This window comes from Carcharodon carcharias, chromosome 31 (genome assembly GCF_017639515.1).
Source record: "Carcharodon carcharias isolate sCarCar2 chromosome 31, sCarCar2.pri, whole genome shotgun sequence".
In the NCBI taxonomy this organism is placed as follows: Eukaryota; Metazoa; Chordata; class Chondrichthyes; order Lamniformes; family Lamnidae; genus Carcharodon; species Carcharodon carcharias.
In genome coordinates, this window is record NC_054497.1 from 31,094,314 (window position 1) to 31,117,395 (window position 23,082).

The following is a 23,082-nucleotide window of genomic DNA, read 5'->3' on the forward strand; positions in this document are numbered from 1 at the left end:
AATCTCTGGTAGTTTAATGGGGCCTGTAATCTCTGGTAGTTTAATGGGGCCTGTAATCTCTGGTAGTTTAATGGGGTCTGTAACTCCTGATCGTTTAACATGGGCCTGTCAATATCGCTGATATTTTAATGGAGCGAGTTATATCACATAATTTAATGGTATCAGTAATTGCCAGTAGTTTAATATAGGCCTGCAATCTTTGTTACCTTAATAGGGACTGTAATTCAAGGTAGTTTAAAGGGGTCTGTAACCCCTGGCAGTTGAATGGGTCTTTAATTCCTGGTAGTTTACCTGGGCTGTAATCTGTATACTATGGGGCCTGTAATTCTGATAGTTTAGATGGAGTTTATTTTAGGGCGTGAGATCTTTATCAATTTAATCTGGACACCTGGCAACCACTATATTAAATGCAATCATCATCCAGGGGCTGTACTGTATGGCTAGCTATGTACCCCAAGGACTGCTGTTAAATAGGGCAATGCTTTCTATTTAAAGATACTCGCTCAGGAAGACTTGAAAAAATTTTAGCTATGTATTATTTTCCAACCTTGCAAGCCCAAATGCTGTTTGACTGGTAACTGCACTGTCAGTGCCTGACTAGGGAAGGATCCAGATTAACCCCAATCACCAGGGTTGCTGCACGAGGTGGCCTCATTGTTTCTGGGTTAGTAAGGTTGAATTGATATTCCTTCCATACAGATTATCTACTGACAAGGCCTACACATGAGGAAAGGCCCTTCATAGGGTTCAGAGGGAGCCTCCTGGGACCCAAAGAACATACTTCCAGAAGCCAGGATACCTGCACCACTCCCTCTGGATCAACCACTCAGTCTCCTGTTTCAGAATCACATTTCATTTCCTCCTGTGAATATGGTAAGCAGGCTGTAGGTTCCCACTGCCAAAGTGGAGCCCCCCACCCCCCCCACCACTGCACCTTCCCCCTGCTCTGTTGGCCAGCTGTAACATCCCACCTCTGTTACAGATAAAGATGGTGGCTGTCTCCTGAAGCTTGACATATTGATATCCTAGAACAAGAACATAATAGGAACAGGAGTCAGCCATTCAGCCCCTTGAGCCTGCTCTGTCATTCAATAAGATCCCGGCTGATCTGATTGTGGCTTTAACTTCACTTTCCTGCCTATGACCCATAATCCTTCACTCCCTTGCCCATCGAAAATTTGTCTAACTCAGCCTTGAATCTATTCAATGACCCAGCCTCCACTGCTCTCTGAGGAAGAGAATTCCACAGACTAATGACCCTCTGACAGAAGAAATTCCTCTTCGTCCATGTCTTAATTTTTAAACTGTGCCCCTAGTTCTAGATTCCCCCATGAGGGGAACAGCAGAGCCAACACAGGAAGTTGGGGGTGGGAGGGGAAGGTCAGGGGGCAGGGGGTAGAATTAAATAGTGGGTGGATGGGCCATGATTGCTGCGCCTGCTATTGGGGAAACCCAGACTGGTTGTCTGCTGCTTCCTGGAATCCTCCCATGGTAACCATGGGAAACGATGTCCAGCGCTGAAGGCAGGATCGGGCGAGGTGCCAGGCCTCACCCACTGCCAACGTTAACAAGGACTCACCATCCCTGCTGCCAGCGGAAGGGGGTAGGGAAACCTCATTCCCAAAAAAACTGGTCAACAGCCTAATCGGGAATCAGGACCGACATGCCATCTCTGCGGCGCCTGATGAGTTAACCACCTCAAATCTCTCGCCTTGTTCCAGCTTTGATAGGAGATGAAACCCTTGCCAAAGTGGTCGGTTGTACAGCAGAGCAAGCGTCTGGGGGCAACCCAAATCCACCCAGGCACTAAACATGGCCACCGTGCAGCAGAGTCTTGTGGGATGGGCAGCCGCTGGGTCTTCTGGGAAGCGGGCCTGTCGTAGGCCGACATCAAGCTAGTGACGTGCAGCGCAGGGGGTTCGAGTGCACAGCTGTTAGCAATTCCTTATCAGTCCTCTCCACGTGCCATGTTTCTGGGAGATAGAGGCCTCGGGCCAATGGAGGGGAAGTATGCCAAGCAACTCAGCACGTCACTGATTCATATCAGCTAGTGTAGCTTTCAAAACAAACCACAGCGAAAGGCCCAGCTAGGGAGGCTGTGAGTATGCAATTCTTTTTTTTTAAAACTGCGCTGTTTTGCAATGTCTTGCATTTCTGTAATGCTACAGTCAGCACTGTAGGAACAGAGAGAAAACAAACAGTGAGTGGACAGAAAAGGAGAATTGGGGATGAGTCAGGGGGATCACAATCCAAGGGCAGGGTTTTTAAATAGCTTGGGACAGTGGGAGAGTGACACTCCCCCACAGTGGGGGAGGGAGCTGCAGCGAATGGGAGAGAAAAGTGGGAGAGCGGAGTGAGCAGGGAACAAGGAGTATTGTGGCCTCAGGGGACTGGAGCAGAGTGCAGCATCATATTTAGCAGGGGAGGCTCACTGAGCCCAGGCGAGGCAGTGCTACAGGGGGATTTGACATCAAGTCAATTTACCCAACCAGGTTGAGTCAGCTAGAACGTGACACGCGTACAGTTAATGGACTGGGAACTGTGTGGGTGAGGGCATGGGTAATGGAATTCTGGGAGGGGGGAAGTGGCATTGTGGGAGAGGAGGGGGTGATGGGATTGTGGACAGGCTCGACGTTTATCTGTCAGAGTCACACAGAGTGACAAGTGTGTTCTGGAGTCGGGAACCCAGCGAGCAGAGTGTTCGAGACATTGGGGCTGGAGGCCTAGTCTGGGGGGCTTACAAGCAGTGATGGACCAGTGGGTAATGTTCTGGAATGAGGATGAAACAGCCTTGTTAAGGGATCAGATGTGCAGATGGAAACACAGCTTGGAGTGAAGCAGCAAATAACATTCTGCATCTGTGCCAGTGCTGCAGAGCAGGCCAGACACTGCTGGATCAGGCTGCTGACTAAATCGAAAAGAGCATTTGTGGCTGCAGATTTTCAAAAATACCTCGACTGACAGGCCACAAAGAACACCGAGTCTCACAGCTACCAACATCACATCTATTAAAAGAAACAGGCTGTTCAAGTGGTGCTGTGTAAATTCGACATCTTAACTAGCAGTGTGCAACCATTGGTGTGACAGTTTCAATTCCAAACTCTATATCGGAGGTGCTTTCTCTCTCTCACTCCTTACCCCACATCTCTCTCCACAACCCATCTGACTGTCTCATTCTGTTCATGTTCTCTCACTCTGCCTGCTCATTCAACAGTACAGGGCTGGGGGCGTCATCCAATTCTACTGTGAGAGGCCCCTAATCTGAACCCAATGATAATGTGGCTTCTTGCTGTATCTTCATCCTTTTCTGTTAGAGAGTAGTGACGCACAGGCTGATGAATGCATCATGACATGGACACTCCATCGATGGCTGCAACCATCTTTATGCCGGTCAAGAAGGAGGCTGTTCTCATCCAAGGGTTTTCTGGGCTCCCACAACCCATACGATGAGTAGATACTAACCCACAGCTCCAGCCTCCATTCACTGGCACTGATGGAGTGGGATTTGGAACCTGCACCTCATGCTACAGACTAAGCATCAGATCCACTCCACAATGTGAACAAACCCTGTTTTCTCTAAGTATAAAGGACCTGTCACAGTTTGTACAATAAATGAGTGGAGAAAATGCTTTTAGGTTTCATACTACAGCCAAGTTTTATTTAAAAAATAAATTCAGGTCCTGAGACCTCATTGAAATGAAAGTTAAGTCCACACATCAAAATAAAGCAAATTGATCTCATTGTTTTATCTTCCTCGCTCTTTTTAGCCAGTAACCTGGGACCCTGCAGCACAGGTACAGGAGGCATCAAGTCACCTCTAACTCAAATGTAATTAAGTTCAGGTACCTACGGGGGACAGATGCAGAATTGGATTTGGTACTCCTTAACATAGTTATTTCAGCTATCTGCTCACAGATTAGTGTTGCCAACCCTTCGGGATTGGCCTGGAATCTCTAGGGATTGCTAGGCAGTGAGCAACACACAGGACAAAAATCAGAGAGGCCTTAAAAAAGTTGTGTTTTGTTTTTAATTTTCTTTGAACGTTACTCTTTGCTGGTTGTAAAACATTGGAGAGAGGATAAAAGACTGTTTGACCGATATTCAAATATCATCCGATCAAGTAATGAAGAGACTATTTGCTTGCTGATAGGCTGGGGGAAGTCAGGGTGCCATGATGAAGGATGCATTGGGCAGCCAATGACAGGAAGGTGTGAGCAGATCATAAGATCTTAAGGGAAAGGAGCTGGAGTAGGCCATTCAGCCCATTGAGCCTGCTCCACCATTCAATAAGATCATGGCCAATCTGATTGTGGCCTTAACTCCACTTTCCTCTGTGTTCCCCATAACCCTTGACCCCTTTGTCAATCAAATATCTGCCTAATTCAGCCTTGACTATATTCAATGACCCAGCCTCCACTGCGTTCTGGGGAAGAGAATTCCAAAACCTGACGACCATTTGAGAGAAACAAATTTCTCCTCATCTCCGTCTTAAATGGGAGATCACAACTTTGAAACTGTGACCATGTGATAAAACCTTCTGAATGATAGAGTTGGCAACCCTATCTTGGACGTAGAAATGAGAGGATGTAATGAGAGATAAGGACTTGAATAAGACAGAGATTAGCACCAAGGCTATGATGTTCGTTGTTAAGATCAGATAGTACCAAAATAGCATAGACTTCAGAGTGTCAAAACATGCTCTTTACTGCTCAAGCAGCTTTAGCAAACTATGGACAACTATCAATGACCCAAATACTTCCAGGTCAAAGGGAACAGTCAAGCAGTTTTCTTTACTTGTGTACAGTATGGTTCCAAAGGCCTTTACAAGTCACTATGTACTGATACCAACAGCAGAGTTAGAGAATGGTGACCAGAGTGAAAGGATTAAGGATGGACTAGATTTGCTGAGGAACTGGACAACCTCGATGAGGCGGATCAAGCTCCTCCATTTCAGGAACGGTCGTTAAGCTACCAAACCCTCAGCTCAGGGCAAAGGTGTCACTAAACACAACCTCCTGGACCAAAAATAAATAGACACAGCACAAGGTCACCAATCACTTGAATAATGTAGAGAAAAACATGGAGGTTTTTCAAGAAAACTGGGAGTTGATGGGAAGTGGTGTAGCTCTTCAGCACTAAAAAAATGAAAAGGATAGGACAAATTCAAGTGTGGCTTTTCCCTAGCTGAGGTACGCTGACTCGCAAATACAAACCCACTGCCCCCTGCGTCCCACTCCCATTGATAAAACACACTTTTCCAGCAGGGTCCCCTTTCCATCCATGTTACCTATCATGTTCAATGGTTTAATTGATCTGTGTTTGATTATGTGAGTCTGGTAACTGATTTTTGCTCACAATGCTAGATTGGTTAAGCCTGAGTGATGACTCAGAGGACAAGTAAACAGACAGCACAGAAGGATCTAGAAGCTGAGCTGTCAGCATGTTGCAGATATTTTGCGACTGCAGAGATATTTTAAAACTCTCATAAATAAACCTATTGCACACTTAGAAACTAGTGTCATCCCCGCATTACCCAGGGATATGTAAGGTATACAGTATCAGACATGTTGATATAGTCTCTAGCCTCCGCTGAGGAAAACTGCTTGATAGTAAAGTAAGTGCAAAGAATTACTCCAGGCCACAGGGAGACACTGGGGGAGGAGACATTTCAAACTGATGTCACAAAGTTCTTCACACACAGGCACACGTAGTAGTCAATACATGGACTATTGGGTGAGCTGGTTTAAGAAAATATGAACGTACAAATTAGAAGCAGGAAGAGGCCATTCAGCCCCTCGAGCCTGCTCCGTCATTCAATAATATCAAGGCTGATCGGATTGTGGCCTCAATTCCGCTTTCCTACCTGTCCCCCATACCCCTCAAGTCCCATGTCAATCAAAAATCTGTCTAACTCAGCCTTGAACATATTCAATGACCCAGCCTCCACTTCTTTCTGGGGAAGAGAATTCCAGAGATTAACGACACTCTGAGAGAAGAAATTCCTCCTCATCTCCATCTTAAATGGGAGATTCCCTCACAAGGGGAAACACCCTCTCAGCATTCACCCTGTCAAACCCCCTCAGAATCTTATATGTTTCACTAAGACCACCTCTCATTGAGTGTAGGCCCAGCCTGCTCAGCCTTTCCCCATAAGACAGATACCTCATTACAGGAAGTGGTTAGTCATCTGGTTCCAGTGACAGGACTGTAGAGTTTTCTAGATTGGTGAGTTAACATGGGCTGATCACTGTTCCCCATCTGTATTTAGTTCCTAATCTTGTAAATGAACAAATAGGTCTGTGTCTGAGGTGGCTGGAAACACCGAACTATAATTGCTGAAAAAGATACGTTTCCAATTGAAGTAATGTCAACATTGGCAGATAAATTGGAGCAGCTCAGACTTCATTGTCTTTATTCTTTCCTGGGATGTGGGTGTCACTGGTGAGGCCAGCATTCATTGCCCATCCCTAATGGCCCTTGAACTGAGTGTCTTGCTCGGCCATTTCAAAGGGCAGTTAAGAATCAACCACATTGCTGTGGGTCTGGAGTCACATGTAGGCCAGACCAGGTAAGGACAGCAGATTTCCTTCCCTAAAGGGCATTAGTGAACCAGGTGGGACTTACAACAATTGATGATAGTTATCATGGTCACCATTACTGAGATTGGCTTCATATTCCAGATTTCATAGAATCACAGAATCACACAGTGCCGAAGAGGCCCTTCGGCCCATCGAGTCTTCACCGACACCGATTTATTAATTGGATTCAAATTCCACCAGCTGCTGTGGTGGGATTTGAACCCCCCCCCCCCCGCCAGAGCATTAGTCTGGGCCTCTGGATATCCAGTGACATTACCACTATGTCATCATCTCCCCAGTAATTTGGTTATTATGGGATGTATCAGATATTTGAACTGCGGAAATATCAACATCGTCCACACCAATGAGATTTAGAGGAGGATTTTTAATGTCAGTTGTTTACAAAGGACAGATCTCACAGGGTTGAGTTTTTTTTCTAAAGACTGTATTTAATGACAATAAATCCTTTCCAGGGCACCTCCTGCAGACTGAGGTTTGTCCAGTTTGTGCCAGTAGCAAAAATGGAGATCCAGCTGCTAACTGTATCCTCAATCATTCTCTATCTTCAGCTCATTCTCTCCAGTCTCATGAGTATTTATAAGGACCAAGACCTTCAAGATCCTCATTTCTGATTTGTTCAAGACCTGTCCCTAGGACTACATGGACACCATAGTTGTGAGGGTTAGCATCTCAAAGGGCTGAATGGCCTTTCTAATACTGCACAGTCACAGATGGCATGTTTGTAACTGATCCCCACTTGCTTCTAGCCTCTGAGAGATTTATGGAATCATTGCTGTTATGGCCAAATCTCACAAAATGGAGTCTGCTTTTGTTATCTGCGTAGCAGGAACCATGCTGTATGCCATGTTTGACTCAGGTAACGATGTGAGACATGTACAGCTGACATGACTCAGGTAACGATGTGAGACATGTACAGCTGACATGACTCAGGTAACGATGTGAGACATGTACAGCTGACATGACTCAGGTAACGATGTGAGACATGTACAGCTGACATGACTCAGGTAACGATGTGAGACATGTACAGCTGACATGACTCAGGTAACGATGTGAGACATGTACAGCTGACATGACTCAGGTAACGATGTGAGACATGTACAGCTGACATGACTCAGGTAACGATGTGAGACATGTACAGCTGACATGACTCAGGTAACGATGTGAGACATGTACAGCTGACATGAGCACAGACAGCATTGTGTGTCAGCTCTGGGTTAATGGGTAGCACTTTTGCCCCTTGGAAGAGTTCAAGTACCACTCCAGACCAGACAATCCTGACTGATACTTCAATGCAGCACTGTGGGTGTTCTACACTGCTGGAGGTGCTGTCTTTCGGATGAAACATTACACTGAGACCCTGTCTGCTTCTCAGGTGAATGTAAAGGATCGCATGGCACTATTTGAAGGAGGGTTGGCCTGATTTGAACAAGGGAAGGAAAGTGACCTTGGCCAACATCGGTTCCCCAACCAACATTGCTAAACAAAACAGGTTACCTGGTCATTACCTCACTGCAGTTTGTGGGATCTTGCTGTGCTGAGAGTGGCTGCTAATCTTCTCTCCATCACTGAGACCAGCTTTATCTTCCAGATTTATTAATTGGATTCAATTTCCATCAGCTGCCAGGGTGCAGTTTGAAGCCATGTTAATGATGCACTCGTACCCCAGAAGGACCTCACTGGTCGGGCGGCAGGCTGTAACATCATGAAAGACGTGATTTGAATTTGAGTCTTTTCTTTAACACTAACTTGGTTGTTGCTTCAGGGAGCTGGGTGAGGTTGAATTCTTTAACATTGAGAAACACCAAGAGGTCTTGCACTAAGATAAATACTGCGGATGCTGGAAATCTGAAACAGAAACAAGAAGTGCCGGAAAAACTCAGCGGGTCTGACAACATCTGAGGAGAAAGAGAGAGACGAAGTTAACGTTTCGAGTTCTGATACAGGCTTGAAACATTGACTGTGTCCTTTTCTCCACAGAAGCTGTCAGACCTGCTGAGTTTTTCCAGCACTTCTTGTTTTTGTGCCAAGAGGTTTTTAGGATGGGCTGCTGCATTGGCAGAAATGAATGGCATTAGTTGCTCTCACCTTACACAGTCTGTGCCCATTTACTCTTGTCCTGTCTCCTCACTTCACCCATGTGCTTCCTCACCACTGCTGTAAGGCAGGTGAGCGAGACAGACTTGAGTACAGTAAATGGTGTTATCCCACCGTGCGTGAGGCTGAGTGGGGTCTGGAGAGACGGAATAGAAATGTATGGAATGATCTATTGCTGCTTTAAAGCAGAAAACACTTGTACCTCAGTTCCTGAGGGGAAAACATTAAATCTTGCCCTGTGAGCAAGGGGCATTATACCAGGCTGTACAATGTCTGCACATACCCCCTGACCTGGTTCAGAATTACACTGGCAAATATGTGGATGCAGGTCATCACACCCGGTCTGGGAGCTGCAGCAAGAGGGGGAAAGAACAACAGATGTTAACATTTGGACAGAAACACATCCATTGAGTTCACCCTGATTAGTAAATTGAATAAAGTAAATGTTTCATTAGCATCTGCCCATTGGCATTTGTTGCTTTATAACATTACTCAAGGAACCACCCGCCCCTCCCCCATTGGCAGATGTTTGAGAGCAGTGTCATCTGTGATGCCACTACAGTCAAATATCTCACTGATAATCTACAGGCTTTGCTCATTCTGTGAGGGTGGCCTCAGCCCAGGAAGGGAGGGGGAGCTTGGCACCCAGTGCAAACTCAGGTCAGTGCAAATTCTCAATGGGCAGAAAATACAGGACCTTTTGCAAAAGATAAAAAAATTAAATGTTTTGATGGTGTTGGACACCAAGAGTTAACACTGCCTGGAAACTGCAGCTCACTCCCGGCACCCGAATGATTAGCATCACTGAAGCTGCTCTACATCCTCACCCGTGCTGAGGCTGCTGACGGCAGCTTTGGGGCTGGGGGTCTCAGCTGTTAGCAGGAGGAGAGAGTGTCTCCAAAGGGAGACAAGGGTGGATCAGGAGCTGTAATGATGGAGCCAGAATCAATTAATATTCTGGTCACGTGACATCAGTGTCAGACAATATCTCTGTGGGCCAGGATCCCGGGAAACACAACAATATAATATCAGGTTAAATCGATATAATATTTGAAAGATTCTTACAGCAGGAAGGAGATTTTTTTTTAAAATTAGGCATCGCTATAGGTGTGAACAGCCCTCCCAGATGTGGAAAGGTAACTGATTTTCCTCCATTTCTTTGTTGTGTTCTATGTGCCTCAGTGCTGATGCTGGCTGTATTCAGCCTGCTCCATCACTCTCTCAGTTACTAAACCTGCTTTCCAAAAGCTCAGCTTTTTTATGTTCCATGTTGTATTGTAATATTCCTCCACAGCTGCTATTGGGGTGTTTCCCTGCTCGAGAAACTGAGAGAAGGGGGAAGAAAAAATCGAGTTTTGCTTTGGAAATAAATGAATCTGACAAGATTCGCAATTTTTAATTAATTTAGAGATACAATCAATGTATTATTCGTTATTGTATATACCACCGACTCTAGTCACTGCTTACAGCCTGTTCCTAATTTGAAAGCTTTGTCTATAATGTACGGCTTGCTTCAGTGCAATAATTACGGGTTGTCTCAGTGTCAATGTCTGCTGCTTCTTTCAAGTGACTGCCAGTCAATGGGGAAATCTCCCCACTGTAAGGCGAGAGGGCAGAGGGAATCCGCCAGTGTGTGGCTGGGCACAAACAGTGCTACCCGTTAATGGGCAGATCGAGTGTGCTGTGTGTTGCCGTTCAGCTGGTGAATTGGGACCGTTAAGCAGTGCCGTTATTACCGATAGCTCTGTTTATTCTCGATATGACATCCAGCAGCGACTTTGGGGGCTGTAGCTTCTCACTCTTTTGACACGAAGGACACCTGGGTAGCAGTAAAACCAGACGTTGCTGCCCAAACAGGCCTCTTTCGGGTTTTGTCTATGGAGGAGGTCGAGGGTGAATGTAAAATTTTAAATTGCTGGAGATTTATATGGTGCCAGGTTGAAGGATGCTTGGGTGGTTGCATGGTTTACCCCTGAGTCAAAGTGTGATAATAGTCTCTTTAACAATGTTTCAGTCTCACATCTAACGTTGATGTGAGACACAGGCTTCTCATTGGAGACATTCCCTCTTTAAAAATGTCCCTATTGGTAAAACTCCCTCTGTAAACGGTGTCTCAATGTTGATATTCAAAAAGGCTGTGGATGATGAAACTGTCTGTAAGGAAGCTATCCCAATAATGAAGTGAGATTTAGCTTCTTGGCAGCAGTGCTTGCCTAACCACCCTATATGCTGACATATAGATGCGCACAGTATGGAAGAAGTGTTTCCTGTCACAAACTGTCAGATTGTAAATCAACCCAAGAACGCCTCCAGAGTGTCACTGTTCCCCAATATTAAAATACACAAACAGCCACCTCCCAATAATAACCTCTCACCTTTGAAAGGAATGGACTGATCTGATGGCGGGGATACGGGTAAAATTTCTGAGGGGGTTTCTACCAATCTTCCACTGTAACTTCAGAAGAAGGCTCCAGGATTCCCAGGGATAAGTCGTTTATATGGAAACAACAGGTGGGTTCTGAGGCGGGATCTCCAAAAGTGAGAGATCTCTGCTCAAAAGGGAACCATTTTGAGACACCACCTCTGAAAGGGATCCTCGTGGTTTGGATCAATCAGGAAAAGAGGTTCGAACACCAAAACCCTTTCTTTTAAAGGGATCCCAATTGTGACACTCCCTCTTTTAAAAGAATCCTGATGGTTTGTTATCTTTACTTAACATTAAAAATAGGAGCAGGAGTAGGCCATTCAGCCCCTCGAGCCTGCTCCGTCTTTCAATGAGATCATGGCTGACTTGACTGTGGCCTCTGAGCTCCACTTTCCTGTCTGATCCCATAAACCTTGACCCCTTGTCAATCAAAAAAAATTGCCTGCTCAGCCTTGAATATATTCAATGACCCAGCATCTACCCTGTAAAGCCCTCTATTTCAATATTCATCTCCCATTTTTCTAAACTCCAATGAGTACAGGCCCAACTTGCTCAACCTTTCCTCATAAGAAAATTCCTTCATCCCCGGAATCAGCCCTGTGAACCTTGTCTGAACTGCTTTCAATGCAAGTATATCCCACCTTAAGTAAGGAGGCCAAAACTATACATGATACTCTAGGTGTGGCCTCAGCAATGTGCCATACAGCTGCAGCAAGACTTCTAAATGGTGGCACTCTCTCTTTGAAAGTAGCTGTGATGGTGAGATTCCTGCTTGGAAGAAGTTCCACAATAAAGAGGAAGCTGATGCTGTAACTCTCCCTCTTTAAGAAGATCCCAGATGATGCAAATTGCTCTTTCAAAGAGTTCTCGAACAAGATTCTTGAAGGAGGTTACTTCGAAGGTTAGCGGGAGTAGGTGGAATGTAGAGTTGAGGTCACAATCAGATCAGCTATGATCTTATTGAATGGGAGAGCAGGCTCGAGGGGCTGAGTGGCCTACTCCTGCTCCTAATTTGTATGTTTGTAAACTGTTTAAGGATGACTTTGCTGGTCAGGACCCCTATTTAACAGGGATTCTATTTGTGAGTTTTGCTGTTTGTGGGGTTAGCTGTGATGTCCTCAGTGATTAGCTGAGCACATGGAAGCTGGAATATAAATGCAAGTTCTTTTTATTATAAGGTGGGTGCATGTCCCTTTTGAAATACGATGTTACTTGTCCTGAGGATTCTTTTATCTTTTGCTGTTATTTTGTTCTTAGCTTTGCTGTCTGTCCTATTGGGAGCTGAGTTATTATCAGTAGAAATGCACAGTTTTTAACCCAGTGAGATTCAGCAATTGTGACACCTCAACAGTCAGGAAGACAGTTCATCTCACAGTCAGATGCAACAATCTCTTCAGTCAAACACTCCCAACCATATTAAGCAGAACAGTTCAAAAAATCAGACAAGGAAACTGATGTTAAATAATCTCTATTGCAAATTCTGGTTCAGACTATGAGGCCGTCCCCTCGAAGAGCTTACATAAGAGAATGTAATCTCCTCTGCAAAACTGACCCTGAACAGATCAATAAAGAGAGGCCTAATAAGATTGGAGCAATTCCATGTGTGTTAATTTAGGTCCCTTGCATCTCCTAATCATTGACTATCACCTGCAAAGGATTGATCATTGGTCCTTTTCCTCCTGATGTGCTCCTTTCCCTCACTGGTATCATCTGTACACATGAGTTTCCATGTCTGGCAATAAACCTCAGCTGATCTCCCCACCATTTCCCCAGGTCCCACCACCAGTTCTGTGCTGTCAGGTTGCCTGCCTAACAGTCAGTTGTAAGCTCTGACAGGGAACACTCCAATTAAACATTGACCTGAAGAAAGAAACTTTGCCTTGTTGTGTGCTCAGGCAGATCCATATTGTGTCAGAATGAATCCTGCTTCAGTCAGTGCAGGGAACCAAACTTCATATTAAATCCATCATCAAAAACCATATCCCTTCATCACCCTTATCCTAACGCAAACACCCTAATCCTAACTATAACCCTAACACACTAATCTAACCCTAATCAAAACACCATAACCCTAACATCCTAACTGTAAGACTAAAATCTTAACCTAGCCCTAACCATACCTCTCCAACACTAACCCAGACACCCTAACCCAAACCCAAATACCCTAACTCAGCCCAAACACCGTAACTCAGCCCAAACACCCTAACTCAGCCCAAAGACCCTAACCCAGCCAAAACACACTAACCCAACCCAAACACACTAACCCAACCCAAACACACTAACCCAGCCCAATCACCTTAACCCAACCAAAACACACTAACCCAAACCTAAACACCCTAACCCAGCCCAAACACCCTAACCCAACCAAAACACACTAACCCAAACCCAAATACCCTAACCCAGCCCAAACACCCTAAGTCAGCCCAAATACCCTAACCCAGCCCAAACAAACTAACCCAAACCCAAACACCCTAACCCAGCCCAAACACCCTAAGTCAGCCCAAACACCCTAACCCAGCCCAAACACCCTAACTCAGCACAAACACACTAACCCAACACAAACACCCTAACCCAACCCAAACACCGTAACCCAGCCCAAACACCCTAACCCAAACCAAACACCATAACGCAACCCAAAGACCCTAAACCAGCACAAACACCCTAACCCAACTCAAACACCCTAAGCCAACCCAAACACCCAAACTCAGCCCAAATACCCCAACCCGCCCAAACACATTAATCCAACACAAACACCCTAACCCAGCCCAAACACCCTAAACCAGCGAAACACTCCAACCCAATCCAAACACCCCAACCCAGCCCAAACACCCTAACTCAGCCCAAACACACAACTCAGCCCAAAAACCGTAACTCAGCCCAATCACCATAACCCAGCCCAAACACCCTAACCCAGCCCAAACACCCTAACTCAGCCCAAACACACTAACCCAACACAAACACCCTAACCCAACCCAAACACCCTAACCCAACACAAACACCGTAACTCAGCCCAAACACCGTAACTCAGCCCAATCACCATAACCCAGCCCAAACACCCTAACCCAGCCCAAACACCCTAACCCAGCCCAAACACCCTAACCCAGCCTAAACAGCCTAACTCAGCCCAAACACAATAACACAGCCCAAACACCCTAACCCAAACCAAACACCCTAACTCAACACAAACACCCTGACTCTGCCCAAACACCCTAACCCAGCCCAAATACACTAACCCAGCGCAATCACCCTAACTCTGCCCAAACACCCTAACTCAGCCCAAACACCCTAACTCAGCCCAAACACCCTAACCCAGCCCAAACACCCTAACCCAGCCTAAACAGCCTAACTCAGCCCAAACACAATAACACAGCCCAAACACCCTAACCCAACCCAAACAACCTAACTCTGCCCAAACACCCTAACTCTGCCCAAACACCCTAACTCTGCCCAAACACCCTAACCCAGCCCAAACACCCTAACCCAGCCCAAACACCCGAACTCAGCCCAAACACCCTAACCCAACACAAACACCTTAACTCAGCCTAATCACCCTAACCCAGCCCAAATACACTAACTCTGCCCAAACACCGTAACCCAGCCCAAACACCCTAACCCAACCCAAACGCCCTAACCCAACTCAAACACCCTAACCCAACTCAAACACAATAACCCAGCCCAAACAAACTAATCCAGCGCAATCACCCTAACCCAACCCAAACACCCTAACCCAACCCAAACACCCTAACACAGCCCAAACACCCTAACTCTGCCCAAACACCCTAACTCTGCCCAAACACCCTAACTCTGCCCAAACACCCTAACCCAGCCCAAACACCCTAACCCAGCCCAAACACCCGAACTCAGCCCAAACACCCTAACCCAACACAAACACCTTAACTCAGCCTAATCACCCTAACCCAGCCCAAATACACTAACTCTGCCCAAACACCGTAACCCAGCCCAAACACCCTAACCCAACCCAAACGCCCTAACCCAACTCAAACACCCTAACCCAACTCAAACACAATAACCCAGCCCAAACAAACTAATCCAGCGCAATCACCCTAACCCAACCCAAACACCCTAACCCAACCCAAACACCCTAACACAGCCCAAACACCCTAACCCAACTCAAACACCCTAACTCAGCCCTATCACCCTAACTCAGCCTAATTACCCTAACCCAGCCCAAACACCCTAACTCAGCCTAATCACCCTAACCCAACCCAAACGACCTAACCTAACTCAAACACACTAACCCAGCCCAAACAAACTAACCCAGCGTAATCACCCTAACCCAGCCCAAACACCCTAACCCAACCCAAACACCCTAACCCAAAACAAACACCCTAACTGAACCCAAACACCCTGACTCAGCCCAAACACACTAACCAAGCCCAAACACCATAACCCAACACAAACACACTAACCCAGCGCAAACACACTAACTGAACCCAAACACCCTAACACAGCCCAATCATTCTAACCCATCCCAAACAACCCAAAACAGCTCAAACAGCCTAATCCAGCCCAAACCCCCGAACCCAGCCCAATCACACTTACCCAACACAAACACCCTAACTCGATCCAATCACCCTAACCCAATCCAAACAACCTAACCCAACCCAAACACCCTAATCCAACCCAAACACCCTAACCCAACACAAACACCGTAACCCAACACAAACACCCTAACCCAACACAATCACCCTAACCCAACCCAAACACCCTAACCCAACACAAACACCCTAACCCAGCCCAAACACCCTAACCCAACACAAACACCCTAACCCAATCCAAACACCCTAACCCAGCCCAAACACCCTAACCCAACACAATCACACTAACCCAAACCAAACACCCTAACCCAACCCAAACACCGTAACTCAGCCCAAACACCCTAACCCAACACAAACACCCTAACCCAATCCAAACACCCTAACCCAGCCCAAACACCCTAACCCAACACAAACAACCTAACCCAACCCAAACACCCTAACTGAGCCAAAACACACTAACCCAACCCAAACACCCTAACGCAACCCAAACACCCTAACCCAACCCAAACACCCTAACTGAGCCAAAACACCCTAAACCAACCCAAACACCCTAACCCAACCCAAACACCCTGACTCAGCCCAAACATCCTAAACCAGCCTACAAAACCTAACCCAACCCAAACATCCTAAATCTGCCCAAACACCTAAACCCAGCTAAAACACCCTAGCCCAACCCAAAAATCCCAACCCGGCCCAAACACCCTCTCAGCCCAAGCACCCTATCTCTGCCCAAAAACCCTAACCCAACTCAAACATGCTAACTCAGCCCAAACAACCTAACTCAGCCCAATCACCCTAACACAGCCCAAACACCCTAACCCAACACAAACACCCTAGCCCAACACAAACACCCTAACTCAGCCCAAACACCCTAACCCAACACAAACACCCTAACCCAACACAAACAAGCTAACCCAACCCAAACACTCCAAGCCAGCCCAAACACCCTAACCCAGCCCAAACACCCTAACCCAACACAAACACCCTAACTCAGTCCAATCACCTTATCTGAACCCAAACGCCATAACCCAACCCAAACACCCCAGTCCAACCCAAAAACCCTAACTGAACCCAAACACCCTAACCCAACCCAAACACCCTAATCCAACCCAAACACCCTAACCCAGCCCAAACAGCCTAAATCTGCACAAACACCCTAACACAGCCCTAACACCCTAACCCAACCCAAACACTCTAGCTGAGCCCAAACACCCTAACCCAACCCAAACACCCTAACCCAACCCAAACACCCTAACCCATCCTAAATACCCTAACTCAGCCCAACATCCTAACCCAGCCTAAAATCCCTAACCCAAAACAAACACCCTAAATCTGCCCAAACACCCTAACCCAACCCAAAAACCCCAGACCGGCCGAAACACCCTAACTCAGCCCAAGCACCCAAACTCTGCCCAATTACCCAAACTCAACCCAAACACCCTAACTCTGCCCAAACTACCTAACTCAGCCCAATCACCCTAACCCAACTCAAACACTCCCACCCAACCCAAACACTCCAACCCAGCACAAACACCCTAACCCAGGCCAAACAGCCTAACCCAGCCCAAACACCCTGACCCAGTCCAATCACCCTAACCCAACACAAACACCCTAACTCAGTCCAATCACCCTAACCCAACTCAAACACCCTAACTGAGCCCAAACACCCTAACCCAACACAAACACCCGAACGCAGTCCAAACACCCTAACTGAGCCCAAACGCCATAACCCAACCCAAATACCCAAATCCAACCCACACACCCTAACTGAACCCAAACAACCTAACACAACCCAAACACCCTAACACAACCCAAACACCCTAACCTAACCCAAACACCCTAACTGAGCCAAAACACCCTAGCCCAACACGAACACCCTAACCAAACCCCAACACACTAACCCAACCCAACCACCCTAACCCAACCCAAACACCCTAACCCAACCCAAACACCCTAACTCAGCCCAAACATCCTAACCCAGCCCAAACATCCTAACACAGCCTAAAAAACCTAACCCAACCCCAACATCCTAAATCTGCCCAAACACCCTAACCCAGCCCAAACACCCAAACCCAACCCAAAAATCCCAACCCGGCCCAAACACCCTCTCAGCCCAAGCACCCTAACTCTGCCCAAACACCCAAACCCAACTCAGACACCCTAACTCAGCCCTAACAACCTAACTCAGCCCAATCACCCTAACCCAGCCCAAACACCCTAACCCAGAACAAACACCCTAACCCAACACAAACACCCTAACCCAACACAAACAACCTAACTCAGCCCAAACACCCTAACTGAGCCAAAACACCCTAACCCAATCCAAACACCCTAACGCAACCCAAACACCCTAACCCAACACAAACACCCTAACTGAGCCCAAACGCCCTAACCCAACCCAAACACCCTAACTCAGCCCAAACATCCTAACCCAGCCCAAACATCCTAACACAGCCTAAAAACCCTAACCCAACCCAAACAACCTAAATCTGCCCAAACACCCTAACCCAGCCCAAACACCCTAACCCAACCCAAAAATACCAAACCGGCCGAAGCACACTCTCAGCCCAAGCACCCTAACTCTGCCCAATCACCCTAACCCAACCCAAAAATTCCAACCCGGCCCAAACACCCTCTCAGCCTAAGCATCCTAACTCTGCCCAAACACCCTAACCCAACCCAAACGCCCTAACTCAGCACTAACAACCTAACCCAGCCCAATCACCCTAACCCAGCCCAAACACCCTAACCCAACACATACACCCTAACCCAACACAAACAACCTAACCCAACCCAAACACTCCAACCCAACCCAAACACTCCAAGCCAGCCCAAACACCCTAACCCAGCCCAAACACCCTAGCCCAACAAAAACACCCTAACTCAGTCCAATCACCTTATCTGAGCCCAAACGCCATAACCCAACCCAAACACCCTAGTCCAACCCAAACACCCTAACTGAACCCAAACACCCTAACAAAAGCCAAACACCCTAATCCAACCCAAACATCCTAACCCAGCCCAAACAGCCTAAATCTGCACAAACACCCTAACACAGCCCTAACACACTAACCCAACCCAAACACCCTAGCTGAGCCCAAACACCCTAACCCAACCCAAACACCCTAACCCAACCTAAACACCCTAACTCAGCCCAAACATCCTAAACCAGCCCAAACATCCTAACCCAGCCTAAAAACCCTAACCCAACACAAACACCCTAAATCTGCCCAAACACCCTAACCCAACCCAAAAACCCCAACCCGGCCCAAAAACCCTAACTCAGCCCAAGCACCCAAACTCTGCCCAATCACCCTAACTCAACCAAAACACTCTTACTCTGCCCAAACAACCTAACTCAGCCCAATCCCCCTAACCCAACCCAAACACTAGAACACAGCCCAAACACCCTAACCCAACCCAAAAACCCTAACTGTGCCCAAATACCCTAACCCAACACAAACACCTTAACCCAACCCAAACACCCTAACTCAGCCCAAACATCCTAACCCAGCCCAAACATCCAAACACAGCCGAAAAAACCTAACCCAACCCCAACATCCTAAAACTGCGCAAACACCCTAACCCAACACAAAAAACCCAACCCGGCCCAAAAACCCTAACTCAGCCCAAGCACCCAAACTCTGCCCAATCACCCTAACTAAACCCAAACACCCTAACCCAACCTAAACACCCTAACTCAGCCCAAACATCCTAAACCAGCCCAAACATCCTAACCCAGCCTAAAATCCCTAACCCAAAACAAACACCCTAAATCTGCCCAAACACCCTAACCCAACCCAAAAACCCCAACGCGGCCCAAAAACCCTAACTCAGCCCAAACACCCTAACCCAACACAAACACCCTAACCCAACCCAAACACCCTAACTCAGCCCAAACATCCTAACCCAGCACAAACATCCTAACACAGCCTAAAAAACCTAACCCAACACAAACATCCTAAAAGTGCCCAAACTCCCTAACCCAACCCAAAAACCCCAACCCGGCCCAAAAGCCCTAACTCAGTCCAAGCACCCAAACTCTGCCCAATCATCCTAACTCAACCCAAACACCCTAACTCTGCCCAAACAACCTAACTCAGCCCAATCACCCTAACCCAACTCAAACACTCCAACCCAACCCAAACACTCCAACCCAGCCCAAACACCCTAACCCAGGCCAAACACCCTAACCCAGCCCAAACACCCTAACCCAGCCCAAACACCCTAACCCAGCCCAAACACCCTGACCCAGTCCAATCACCCTAACCCAACACAAACACCCTAACTCAGTCCAATCACCCTAACCCAACGCAAACACACTAACTGAGCCCAAACACCCTAACCCAACACAAACACCCTAACGCAGCCCAAACACCCTAACTGAGCCCAAACGCCATAACCCAGACCAAACACCCAAATCCAACCCACACACACTAACTGAACCCAAACACCCTAACCCAACCCAAACACCCTAACCCGACCCAAACACCCTAACTGAGCCAAAACACCCTAACCCAACACAAACACCCTAACCCAACCCCAACACCCTAACCCAACCCAAACACCCTAACTGAGCTCAAACACCCTAATCCAACCCAAACACCCTAACCCAACCCAAACACCCTAAATCTGTCCAAACACCCTAACCCAGCACAAACACCTTAACCCAACCCAAACACCCTAACACAGCCTAAAAAAACTAACCCAACCCAAACATCCTAAATCTGCCCAAACACCCTAACCCAGCACAAACACCTTAACCCAACCCAAACACCCTAAATCTGCACAAACACCCTAACCCAGCCCTAACAACCTAACCTAACGCAAAAACCCCAACGCGGCCCAAACATCCTAACTCAGCCCAATCACCCTAACCCAGCCCTAACACCCTAACCCAACCCAAAAACCCCAACCCGGCCCAAACAACCTAACTCAGCCCAAACACCCTAACACAGCCCAAACATCCTAACCCAAACCCATCACCAAAACCCAGCCCAAACACCCTAGCCCAACCCAAACACCCTAACCCAGCCCAAACACCGTAGCCCAACCCAAACACTCCAACCCATCCCAAACACCCTAACCCAGCCCAAACACCCTAACCCAGCCCAATCACCCTAACTCAGCCCAAACACCCTAACACAGCCCAAACATCCTAACCCAAACCCATCACCAAAACCCAGCCCAAACACCGTAGCCCAACCCAAACACTCCAACCCATCCCAAACACCCTAACCCAGCCCAAACACCCTAACCCAGCCCAAACACCCTAACCCAACACAAACACCCTAACTCAGTCCAATCACCCTAACCCAGCCCAAACACCCTAACCCAACACAAAAACCCTAACCCAACACAAACACCCTAAATCTGCCCAAACACCCTAACCCAACCCAAAAACGCCAACCCGGCCCAAACACCCAAACTCAGCCCAAGCACCCAAACTCTGCCCAATCACCCTCACCCAACCCAAACACCCAAATTGAGCACTAACACCCTAACCCAACACAAACACCCCAACTGAGCCCAAACGCCATAACCCAACCCAAACACGCTAATCCAACCCAAACACCCTAACTGAACCCAAACACCCGAACCCAACCCAAACACCCTAACCCAACCCAAACACCCTAACCCAGCCTTATAACCCAAACCCAACCCAAACTCCCTAAATCTGCCCAAATACCCTAACCCAGCCGAAACACACTAACCCAACCCAAACACCCTAAATCTGCACAAACACCCTAACCCAGCCCAAACACCCTAACCCAACCCAAAAACCCCAACCCGGCCCAAACACACTAACTCAGCCCAAACACCCTAACCCAACACAAACACCCTAACCCAACACAAACACCCTGACCAATCACAAACACCCTAACCCAGCCCAAACACACTAACCCAACACAAACACCCTAACCCAGCCCAAACACCGTAACCCAACCCAAAAACCCCAAACCGGCCCAAACACACTAACCCAACCCAAACACTCCAACCCAGCCCAAACACCCTAACCCAACCTTGACACTCCAACCCAGCCCAAACAGCCTAACCCAGCCCAAACAACCTAACCCAACCCAAACACTCTAACCCAACCCAAATACCCTAATCCAGCCCAATCACGCTAACTCTGCCCAAACAACCTAACTCAGCCCAATCAACCTAACCCAACCCAAACACTCCAACCCAGCCCAAACACCCTAACCCAGCCCAAACACCCTAACCCAGCACAAACACCCTAACCAAGCCCAAACACGCTAAATCTGCCCAAACATCCTAACTCTGCCCAATCACCCTAACCCAGCCAAATCACACTAATCCAGCCCAAACAACCTATCCCAACCCAAACACCCTAACTCAGCCCAAACAACTAACTCAGCCCAATCACCCTAACCCTGCCCAAACACCCTAACCCAACACAAAAACCCTAACCCAACACAAACACCCCTAAATCTGCCCAAACACCCTAACCCAACCCAAAAACCCCAACCAGGCCCAATCACCCTAACTCAACCCAAACACCCTAACTCTGCCCAAACAACCTGACCCAGTCCAATCACCCTAACCCAACACAAACACCCTAACTCAGTCCAATCACCCTAAGCCAACCCAAACACCCTAACTGAGCCCAAACACCCTAACCCAACACAAACATCCTAACCCAGCCCAAACAGCCCAACTGAACCCAAAGACCCGAACCCAACCCAAACACCCTAACCCAGCCTTATAACCCTAACCCAACCCAAACACCCTAAATCTGCACAAACACCCTAACCCAGCCCTAACACCCTAACCCAACCCAAAAACCCCAACCCGGCCCAAACACCATAACTCTGCCCAAAAACCCTAACCCAGCCCAAACACCCTAACCCAACCCAATCACCCTAACCCAGCCCAAACACACTAGCCCAACCCAAATACTTCAACAAAGCCCAAACACCCTAACCCAGCCTTATAACCCTAACCCAACCCAAACACCCTAAATCTGCACAAACACCCTAACCCAGCCCTAACACCCTAACTCAACCCAAAAACCCCAACCCGGCCCAAACACCATAACTCTGCCCAAAAACCCTAACCCAGCCCAAACACCCTAACCCAACCCAATCACCCTAACCCAGCCCAAACACACTAGCCCAACCCAAATACTCCAACAAAGCCCAAACACCCTAACCCAGCCCAAAACCCTAACCCAGCACAAACACCCTAACCCAAACCAAACACCCTAACCAAACCCAAACGCCCTAACCCAACCCAAACACCCTAACTGAGCCCAAACACCCTAACCCAACCCAAACACCCTAACCCAACCCAAACACCCTAACTCAGCCCAAACATCCTAACCCAACCCAAACACCCTAAGTCAGCCCAAACATCCTAACGCAGCCACAAGATAGTAACC

At 47.6% G+C, this 23,082-nt stretch overlaps 1 protein-coding gene across 1 annotated transcript in view; it reads left to right on the forward strand.

Moving 5' to 3' along the window:
- The first annotated feature begins 1,998 nt into the window (after positions 1 to 1,998).
- The window catches only part of sept3 (septin 3), a 193,289-nt gene continuing 172,205 nt past the window's right edge, over positions 1,999 to 23,082 (forward strand). Inside the window, exon 1 of the mRNA XM_041177592.1 lies at positions 1,999 to 2,098. The gene's annotated coding sequence lies outside the window, so the exon portion shown is untranslated. The remainder of the gene's footprint in view (positions 2,099 to 23,082) is intronic.